The sequence below is a fragment of the Pelodiscus sinensis genome, chromosome 1, assembly GCF_052426305.1.
Source record: "Pelodiscus sinensis isolate ZL-2025 chromosome 1, ASM5242630v1, whole genome shotgun sequence".
NCBI lineage: Eukaryota > Metazoa > Chordata > Testudines > Trionychidae > Pelodiscus > Pelodiscus sinensis.
The window spans coordinates 319,073,096-319,084,402 of NC_143052.1; the positions used below are offsets into that span (position 1 = coordinate 319,073,096).

General features: G+C 40.4%; 1 long non-coding RNA gene across 1 annotated transcript; it reads left to right on the top strand.

Annotated features, from left to right (window-relative positions):
• The first annotated feature begins 7,197 nt into the window (after positions 1–7,197).
• Positions 7,198–10,795, top strand: LOC149525914 (uncharacterized). Its single transcript, XR_016348910.1, has 3 exons — positions 7,198–7,298; positions 8,297–8,439; positions 10,494–10,795. It is a non-coding gene; the product is annotated as an uncharacterized LOC149525914 (long non-coding RNA).
• The last annotated feature ends 512 nt before the right edge of the window (positions 10,796–11,307 follow it).

Here is an 11,307-nt window from a genome sequence, read left to right on the forward strand (position 1 = left end):
CTGGGGCCTGCAGATTTATACTATAGCTCTCTATAAATATGTGTATGCCCAGCGAGAACCCTTGTGCAATGATATTTCAGGCCAAGACATGACAATGTTCTGGTTGAATATGTCCTTAAAAACACCAGAAGCTTAACTCATGGATATCTCTCACACAAGCCTCATCTGTTAATTTATGTAGTAAATGTTGATTGTTACAGTATGCTACTCTCTGTATGCAAGCTTAATTGGTGTCAGAGGCCCTGGATGCTTTCTAGCCATCCTAGTGCATTGCTACACAGCAAGGTTAAATCCGAAATAAGCTATGGAACTTCAGCTACATCAATTGTGTAGCTTAAGGTGAAATTGCTTAATTCGGCTTTTGGTGCTGTCTACACACCAGGAAGTCAAAGGAAGAAGTAAGAAGTCCTCCAGCTTTCCATTATTTCAAAATAATGGCTTGCTGTGTAGATGCGCTCTTTGTTATTTTAGAATATCAGTTATTCTGAAATAATGCTGCTGTGTATACATAGCCTCTGAGTTTTATATGCGTCTCATCAAAATAGTATCTAAGTATCCTGATGGAAAATCAATAGCAATTTATGGATTTGATGCATTGCTGAGTGCTTTTTGCAAGAGGGAGGGTTGCTTGGATTTTGGGGGGGGTTAAGATTTCTTTTTTGTTAGCAGAGGTAATTAAACAGGTGGCAGTGTCTGTGCCCTTCTTAAGGTGGAAAGGGTTTTTTAAAGGAAAAGGCTTTGCATCATTTCCTAGTGATCCTCAAACTCTGGAATTATCTGGCCCTACCTGAAAGTTTGTTCCATGACTGAATCCCTTCCAGAAAGAATGCTTTTATCCCCAGCTTTCATGTGCGTAATCCCAGACTTTGTGAGCTGCATTGCCCCAGGATATGGTTGCCAGGGTGCTCCTCAAAGACTGATATTTGAACTTTAATGCATCTGAGGAGTGTTGCATTCATTGCATTGAAAATTAGGGCTGAACTTTAAACTAGCATCAGTTTAGCTTCCAGTTAAGCTGACTGGGAACTAGTGGAAGTGACCTCTGTGTTCTATGGAGTCTCTGCTTTTCCACACATTTCCTCCTCTTTAACATACGGTGATGCAGAGCAAATGAGGTGGCCTTGTAGAACTGTTTAGTGGCTTTTCTGACACTCACTTTGGGTCATGCTCTCTCTTCATGTTTGAGGTAATTTGTACTGAAATGAAATAGGACTATTTGCACACATGTGTGAAACCCATTGAGACAATATGTTTCTCTCTTGTGATTAATATTACTACAATTACATCATGCACATCATTGTACACACACACACACACACTATAAAAGCCTATGCCCTGGCAAGCTTTCACTCCCAATAAGAAAGCAAAAGCTCAGTGAAGTAAAGTGACTTGCCCAAGGATAACACTGCCGGTCAGTGGCAAACCAGGAAAAGAATCAGGATCTCCTGACTCCCTGTCTAGTTACCTATCCATTGGCCTTCTTTACCTCTCTTGGCCCTTGTACCTGTGGAAATGTTCCTATGTTGTATGCAGCCTCAGTCTTATACTAATGTTTCTTCAAAACTCACCTATTCCAACAATAACTTTCATCCCAATGCTACTCACAGGGCCAGACCCTCACCTACTATAAATCAGTGTAATCCCATTGACTTTGTAACCTAAACTTTGCTGTGTGTATACACTTTCCTCCATTCTGCCTTGCTTAATGGCATTTTTCCTTTTGTCAGATCTAGCTTAGGGGTCAATTTTGAAAGAAGTTCTGCAAGGACTTACCCTTGTGTCCTTGCAGAATTCCATTGAATACACTGTGCTCTGCATTGGAGGGGTTCTCAGGTGCAGGACGTCTAGCAGGTAGGTGATCCTCAATTGTAAGATTCCCATGAAATGGAATTTTGTCTTTGTTCTATCCATGAAGCAAGATTAAAGTTGTAGGCACATATCAGCATTCAGTATTAGAGTGCATATCACCTCTGAAGAATGATAATCTTTCAAAAATGTGAGAAACCCAGAAAATGCAGAATTACATTTGCACTTTTCTAATGCAGCTATTTACCTTAGTTCATAGTGAGTGCTCAAGGCAGTTGCAGTTTTATTGCTCATTTTAAGGTGTTCTCCTATTCTTCAGTATGTGGGTTTCTTTAGCAAGAGTCCACCTTTTGATAATATTGCTGTGCTTTTAAGTGAGGCAATGGTCCACATCTACCATTAGCAAAATAATTCAGTTTTCTTTATGAATTGCACGAAGGGATCTGAATGCATTATTTTTGTTTGTTTGTTTTTAATTTTCTGCTTTTGTCTGGAACTGCTTAGATCACATCTCACAGTATTATGTATAAAGGGACCCAGTCATTCATGACTTTGAAGTTCAAAGAATCTCCCTGATATTTGTCCCACTGCTTTTCTATTGTTTCTAGCTCCTCAGGTTATACTAAACATAGTAACTAAAAAACATTGTGATGGAAACATTCTTTCATGTATCTCTTCTTTTGAAGGAACCTGGTTCAGATTATGAAAGCCCAAACTTTTGCTTTCCATCAAGCTCCTGCGGTCTTCTAGTGAAGAAGTTCTCAGAGAGAAACAGATGGTTCTTTCTCTGTTTGATTACTTTTTGCTGAGATTTGCATTTTCTTTTTGGGATGCCTTTTTGATGAGCTAGGAAGACTTAAATCTGCAGTATGATTTACTCTTTGAAGTGGATTTTTCTCTCAACTACAGCTGCAACATTTTTACTATTTTACTCCTGTTCAATCAGAAAAAGAGAAACATTTTTACAAAGGCAACTTGGGAACAGGGCTTGATTTCTTTCTGATTATTTGTATTTGTTTGCCATTCAAGGTAGACAAGGTAGACAGAATAGCTGCAAGAGCTGCAGAACTTTACTCGCTGCAGAACATAGGCAATGTAGAAAATTAGTCTGAGATCCAGCCCGTAGAAATCCTGCCTGTTCATCTGTCAAACTGACTGGTGTTTACACAGTCATGCCATCTTGTTCACAATATGTCTTGTTATTTAGGAAGACAACCACTTTTATACGTTTGACGTTACCCCAAACTCCACTGACTGGTATGGGGAGCTAGCAGAGAGAATTCCATCCTAGGATAGTCTATACATTCTGATAGTGGCTACTGAAATATCTCGATTGTGCCAGAGGAACATTTCTTACATGCCAGAAAGACTAACTCGGGTGGACTATGGGAGACCACTCCTTGTCCTGACCATTGGGGTGCTTTTGCTTTCAGTTTTTTATGTTTTCTTTAGGAACCAAAGAGACCCTAACTAACTCCAGCATAAAGCTGGAGACCAACTAACTGTGAAGTAAACATCTTTGTTTGCCTATAACATTTTCCATTTTATTTTCCATCTTGAAAGGCTTATCAGCAGGGTAGGGATGTGCACAGTACACCTCTTTTGCCGAGCAGAGTTTTGTAGTAAAGAGGAAATAACTAGAATTAGTTGGAATATTTTTGACAAAACATTTTTTTAAAAGCTGAAACCTTTCCCAAGGACATAACAATTTTAACAAGGCTTTTCACAGAAAGGTTCCAGTGGTGCACAGTGGACTCTGCTAACTGCAGAGGAGAATGAGAGACCTGAATCAAAAGCCTGACCTTTTCAATCCCAAAACGGACATTTTGTGACACAATTCGGTCTTCAGAAAACATTCAAAAGATTTTTTTTGTTTCAATATGGAACAAAACCAAATATTGAAATCATGAAAATTGTCATGAAATGGAATTGTAATCCCCCAGCCAGCTCTGGAAGTAGCTCAGTTTGCTGGCTAATAATGCATTTTGAACTAAAACATCAGATCCTGGCATTGATATGTTGGCTTTCTACAGACAGGTGTTTCTGATGGGCATTTTCTTAAGAAGCGCTGAATATTACTATTAATTATTTGCATTAGCATAGTGCCCAAAAGCCCTAATTATGGACTAGGTCAGTGGTCCCCAACATTTTTACACCCAAGATCACCTTTTAAATGTCAGAACAAGCCAAGATCTACGGCTGCATCCTTCCCCCAAGACCCACCCCTTGCTTGAAGCCCCGCCCTCTCTATTCTCCTCCTCTCTAGCACTTGCTATCCCCAGCCCTTATACACTCTACACTGCTGGTTTTTTTTATTCTTCCATAGGAAGAGGCTTTTTCAACCTTTGGCCTGTCTAGACTGGACCAAATATCAGAAAAACCCCTTCTTTTGGAAGCCCCCTTATTCCTCGTAGAACGAGGAATACAGGGGTTACTGAAAGAGCATGCTTGCTCTTCCACTAGAGAAAGTGGAAGAACAAATGCATCCCTGGATGTGGAAGAGTTTTTCTGGGTTATCTCCAGAATCCTGAAAAACTCCTTGGCTACGTCTAGACTGGCCCCTTCTCCGGAATAGTCATGCAAAGCAGGTAAGTCAGAATAGGGAAATCCGTGGGGGATTTAAATATTCCTCCGTGGAATTTAAATAAACATGTCCGCTGCTTTTTTTCCGGCTTGGGGAAAGTAGGAATAAGAGATCCTCCGAAAAAGGGCTTTATTCCGGAGGATCGCGCCAGTCTAGACGCTTTTTTCCGGCTTTTCCCCAAGCCGGAAAAAAAGCGGCGGACATGTTTATTTAAATCCCGCAGGGGGATATTTAAATCCCCCGCGGATTTCCCTATTCTGACTTACCTGCTTTGCATGACTATTCCAGAGAAGGGGCCAGTCTAGACGTAGCCCTTAAGTCTAGCTGTACCCCCACTGGATTGAGACAGGATGTGTGGGATCTGCGGTGGGAATAAGGGATTTGGGTGTGGGAAGGGGTGAGAGGTGCAAGCTCTGAGAGGAAATCTGGATGCAGGAGGAGGTGGAGAAGGGGATGCTGGTTCAGGGAGGGGGCTCCAGGTCGGGGAGTGTTGGGGTCAGATGGAGGGTTGGGGTACTAAGCAAGCCAAAGGCTTGTGGATATGAAGGTGCAGGAATTTGGGTTGGGGTATGTGAGAGGCTCAGGGCAGGGGAATCCAGTGTATGATAGGCTCAGATCTAGGGTCAGGATGTGTATGCAGGAGTGTTATGATGCTGCGGCCAGCTGGTAGCTTGGCCCCAATTGCGGGTTTGTTGGCCAGGCTTCATTTTTAAATAAAATACTGTGTCAAACACAAAAAGTTTCTGCATTGTCTTAATTTATAAGAAGGGCAGGGACCCTGTTTTGAGTCAGAGGTCACTGACCCACAGAAAAGTCAGTTGAGGGGCCACACAAATGAGATGCAAAAAAATAACTCCTCCAAAAATCCTCAAGCCTCACTAATGTGGCCCCAACTGTGCTGGTGGGAGCAGGGGACATGGTACTGGAGAAGGGTGCTACTGGGTGCTGGGGCAGGGGACAAGGTACCAGTGGGGGCAGGTGACAGGGTGTTGCTGGGGGCAGAGGGCAGGGGACAGGGAGTCCTCTGCACCCACCTCCTTCTGGGATTCCTCCCTCCTCCCCCTCATGGAGAAGGGAAGCCCCGGTGCACTCCTCCTCTGGGGACTCCTCACCCTCCCTGCAAGTTCCCGGCATGCCACAGTCCTGGGTGAAGGGAGCAACCAACATGCTTCCGGAACCCCCAGAAGTGGTGCGCAGCTGCAGGACTTCCATCCACCCTGCAGGAAGCCGGCACTACCTCCATTGTTGCTGAAATTAGGTAGTGGGGCTTCTTGGGGGTGGGAGCCCAAATGCTACACGATTGACTGATCGAGCCCTCCTGATTGACCAGTTGATCCCGATAGATGGGTTGGTGATCACGGGACTAGGTGATGAAGAAACAGATATAGTTGCCAACTTTCCTGACCAGAGACACCAGAGACCATTTGCAACATTGATGTCTGGTCCCTACATTCAGGAAAGATGGCAACACTATAAACAGAACAAAAAGACAGTCCCTGCTACAAAGAGCTTGTCAAACCCATGTGCCTACTAGGGAGATACAGCTCTTTAGACATGTGCAGGGGGGAAGGGGAAGGGGAGATAGGAGGGAAGTTATCAGTGAATCGTGTTTCAGTCATTGTTGCTAGGCAGAGTTAGCACTCTATATCCAGAAATGTCTGGATGAGGGTGTGGTAGTTTGGGATATGCTCCAACAAGTTCCCTGTTGCTGTGGTCAGGTTCCATTAGGGCAAGCAGTCAGGACAGCAGTTTTACAAAAGGCCACGTGCCCAGTGTGAGGTAGGAGAAAATGAGTCCAGAGCAAGTTGTTTTCCCTAAGAGTACGTCTAGACTACATGCCTCTGGTGACAGAGGCATGTAGATTAGGCTACCCGACACGGTAAAATGAAGCGGCGATTTAAATAATCGCCGCTTCATTTAAATTTACATGGCTGCCGCGCTGAGCCGACAAACAGCTGATCAGAAGGCATACCTGGGTGGTCGACAAATACCTTTTATGTCGGCAGGGGAGCGTCCAGACTATCGCGCTGAGCCGACAAACAGCTGATCAGCTGTTTGTCGGCTCAGCGCGGCAGCCATGTAAATTTAAATCGCCGCTTCATTTTACTGTGTCAGGTAGCCTAATCTACATGCCTCTGTCACCAGAGGCATGTAGTCTAGACGTACCCTAAGTCTGAAGCATTTTGCAGCAGCGTTGTTCTCATTTTTTATATCTATAAACTTAAATGAGATGTTGGTTAATCAGTGAGCTGACTGGCTAAGGGTAGTTTCAGCAGAGGAAGAGGATAAGTCTTTTTGGACTCCAGCTGAATTTTCCTACAACCCAGCAGAGGATAGATGTTTGTTTTGACTCAGTAGACTGTACATTTAGTGATCAAAGTTTCTAACTGAGACTCAGGTGAACTCAAAATAAATTTTTGGGAACTCTGCATTTCTTTTCACTGTGTTTCAGTGGGAACAGCTGTTCAGATTTAATTTGTTTTCTTTATTTATGTTTATTATAACTATAAAGATAATGCAGGTGGGTTATAAAATAGTCATGTTATGTTATAAAAATAAATTACTATAATGTATTGTATTTGTTTATCATAAGATTCTCTAAAGTTGTTCATTACATTCATTCTTTTCATTCCATTTGCAACCTCATTGTGGGAGGCTGACCCTGAGCACTCATTGCTGAAAATCCCTAGATACTAAATGCTGGGTCTCCAGTTGTTTTCAATCGAGTTGGTGATTTGAGAGCACTGGAGAAGTGCAATTTAGCCATGATTACCCTTGCAACCCAGGTAAAAAGCAAAAGAGAACAGATGGATACAAACATCTACAGGAGCACAAGAAAACAATATTGGTCAGCCCAGTAGGAAATGGTCTTAACAAGCAAGAAACCTAGTCATTAGCAAGTATTTTTGTAAGTATCATAGTCAAGGAGAATTTTAAGGAGGGATTTGAAGGAGATTAATGAGTTAGTTTTGCAATTGTTTATAGGAAGTTTCTCCCAAGTGTGAAAGGCTGCAATCATCCTATTTAAGAGATACATTCCCTATCAAAGAGGTGGAAATGATAATGGACCTACATAAATATGGAAAAGGAGAATTTTCCTAGACTAACTCAGCTACCCCCTGAAGCTCCTAGAAACAAACTTTGAGATAAGGGAAATAATTGAAAATTGCATTCTATGTGGCAAGTTTTAAAATTTGTTCAAATATCTATTGTGCTTATCAATCTCTGAGAAGTGACCATGACAGTTATTTTTATTTTATGGTTTCTTTCAGAAGCAATGAAAAACACAAACCTTGTAATTTTGGCTACAAGTTGAATCTCTCTAGTCCAGCAATTTCTTGTCTGGCAACATCCATGATCTGGCATGATTTTAGTTAGCTGGATATCCATTCATTATGGGTGTGGCCAATTTTCCCATGGTCCCATAAAGTTTGTTTACAGCCACCAGTCCTGGTTGTCAGTGCTCTGTGATTTAAATTATTTAGCTCTGCTTTACCCCTAAATGTTTTCTAAGATCCCAGTGAGCAGTGGAAGTGTTGGTAATGTTTCTAGACAATATTGACCTCTGTGGTTTGGCAAATTTTCTGCTTTGGCACCAGTCAGGTCCCAAGGATGCCAACCTAAAGAAGTTCAACCTGTAGTTACTTAAACTGATAGCATACAGAAAACCAGGTTCAGGGAATTAGAAAGTAGCAAGAATGCAAGATTTATGGGTAGGCTGAAATATCAGTGAAACTTATCCTGAAGTTTGTCCTTGTCATCTCCAATTTACACCATAAGCTCTTTGGAGAAGGAAATGTGCATTATCTGTAAAATACAGAGGTTACTTATGCTATTCATTTAAAAAATCATTGAGATGGTATCTTTGTAGGCTGTAGTTCAGTATATTTCCCATTATTTTCCTAGGAATACCCATGCATTGAGTATATTAACTACGAAGGAACATCAACAGGAAGATAAATGTGTTTTGACAAGTCTGAATGTACCTATTTGAAGCAATAGCAATGGCATAGATCACAGACAACCATGAAGTTCTTGTTATGACAAAGGTACTTCTTTCCTCAACTGTTATTTCCTCCTGCAAAACTTCTTAAGTCACTAGCCATGCTTTAAATGCAGACCAATACATGATGTATAATTTTTGTAATTATTTTAATAATTCATGTTTAATGCTTAGTGATTTAGCATACAGCAAACCAGTCCTCTGATAATTTTCTTCCATCCAGGTCTTCTACACTTTTATGCCCTAGATTTTTTTATTTTTATTTTTAATTTGCCCTTTGGGTACCAGTTAGTTTTTCTCAGGCATCAGTGTATTATATTGTTGAGATGATGCAGCACCTGAGGACAACAAAAGTCACTGTAGATCCAGTTCCTGCTTGGAGTCTGAGGGAGTGTTTTTACTTGGTACGCAGTCTCATGGGGTAGCTGTGTTAGTCTGTAACTTAAAAAGCTATGTGAGGTCATGTGTACTTTAGAGACTAAGACATATAAAGGTCCAACCCATTGGATGAAGTGAGTTTTACCCACAAAAGCTCATGATCCTATTTATTTGTTAGTCTTTAAGATGAGGACTTCGCATTGTTTGTATTTGGTGTGCTTACATTCAAATAGGGAACAATGATTTTGTCATTAGGGCCTGGAACTCTTTTTATTAGATTCAAAAACAGACCTTCATTCTTAACCGGAAATGGTAAGTCTAATTTGTGTCCATTTTCTAATGTATACTTTTCTTTAAAATCAAAGTTCCTTGAATGAGTTATTTGTATTCTGTTGAAAACTCATCTTGCTCCATTTGATTTAGTTTAAAAATATTCATGTCAAGTGTTAGAATGCGCCATGGTTCAGAAGCTGCCTTGTTAACGGTACATGGAGATTGACATGAGCTGATTCAGATTCATTGTTATGTTAGTTGAGTTGAATTTGCTTAGATATCTGAGCAGCATTTGTTTTGGTTTTATTATTTAGTTTAAAATCCTCCCAGTCCTTAGAAGGGCAACCTGTCAAAAAATGTCCCCAGATCCCCGAGTCCTTGACACAGACTTCTTATGTGGGGAATCACATCTTTACCAGCTTTCCTAGTCACATATGTGCGTGTCCCACCAAAGTCATGATGGCAATGACTATGGTGAATAGTGATGGATGTAAGAAAATTAGAGACCAGAAAATGGGAGAGAGGACTAGAAAAGGACAAATATAGTGCTTAACTATAAAGAAGAGAAATAAGGACAACCCAGGCAATTAGAAACAAGTAAACAAGTCAATACCTGGAAAGATAAAGAAGCAATTAATTAAGTAATCAATTTGAACACATCTATAAAATAAGTAATATTCAACATGGTTTTGTTATGAACACATTATGTCAAAAAAAGTTAATAGTTGTCTTTGACTGGGTAATAAGCCTTGTGGATGTGAGAAAGCAGTAGTTGTGGTACATCTTGACTTGTTAAGGCTTTTCATACTGTCTTACATCAATTCTGGGTTCAGTGCCATTCAATATTTTCATCAGTGATTTCTGTTCACTCCCTCTGGGGCATCTGGCATTGGACACTGTCAGAAGAAAGGATGCTGGGCTGGATAGACCTTTGGTGTAACCCAGTATGGCAGTTCTTGTGTTCTTATGGATAATACCAAGATGGGAGGGGTTGCAAATGCTTTGGACACTAGGATTAAAATTCAAAATTATATAGAAAACATGACCTATGACCTTTGTTTAGGCTGGAGAAGACTGAGAGGGGATATGAAAACAGTTTTCAAGTACATAAAAGGTTCTTACAAGAAGGAGAAAAAATATTCTCCTTAACCCCTGAAGATAGGACAAAAAGTTCAGCTTTAAAATGTAGATTTTTTTATTGTTACATAAGTTAACTTAAAAATAAACTATAAAATTTTAGAGCCTACAGATCCACATTTGCAGCCAGAAGTGTATGATAGTTGCATGCCAGATATGCTAAAGATTTTGTATTATGGCAATTTTGGATGACAATTTAGCACATGTTGTTCCATTAAGAACACTGTCATTGCAGATTTGACAAAAAGTGAGATTTCTAAAAGTAGCTATATTACCCAAAACCAAAATTTAAGAATCTGATGTGACTTTCAGAATCTGAGAGGGACGAGGTGTGGAACATGCTGTCAGAAGTCTTAAAAGAGCAAGATGCCAATGCAGAAACTACAGAGCCTGAAACACCGCCACCAACAAAATCAACCTCCTATTGATGGCATCTGACTCATATGATGCAAATAAATGTGGGTCACTTCATATTGTTTTGGATCATTATTGAACAGAAGCTATAACCGCATGAAAGTATGTCCTCTTGAATGGTGATTGAAACACAAATAGCATACACATGTTTAGCATATCTGGCACATGAATGCTTTGTAATGCTTGCTACAACAGTGCTATGAGAACACCAGTTTTTACTTTCAGGTGACATTACAAATAACAAGAAGGAAACACTATCTCCCATAAACGTAAATAAACTTGTTTGTCTTAGCAATTGACTGAACCCTGCCCACCTTGGCTAACCGCCACTGATGAAACTATCCTCCAGGAACATACCTAGTTCTTTTTTTAATACTATGGTCTTGGCCTTCACAACATCCTTTGGCAAAGAGTTCTGCAGGTTAACTGTATATTGTGTCAACACCTTAATTATTTTGCTTGCCTACTTCTGTACCTTTTCCAGATCCAATATATCTTTTTTGAGATGGGACAACCACATCTGCATGTAGTACTGTAGATATGGGTGTACCATACATTTATATAAAAACAAAATAACACATTTTATTATGAATATGTACAGAATGTGAAATTATCTGAAGCACATTAAAAATAAGAGTCCAAATTCTTAATTATAAAACACATAAATCCAGAAAAACTTCCTGTCAATGGAGGTTCTCCACTTGTATTATGG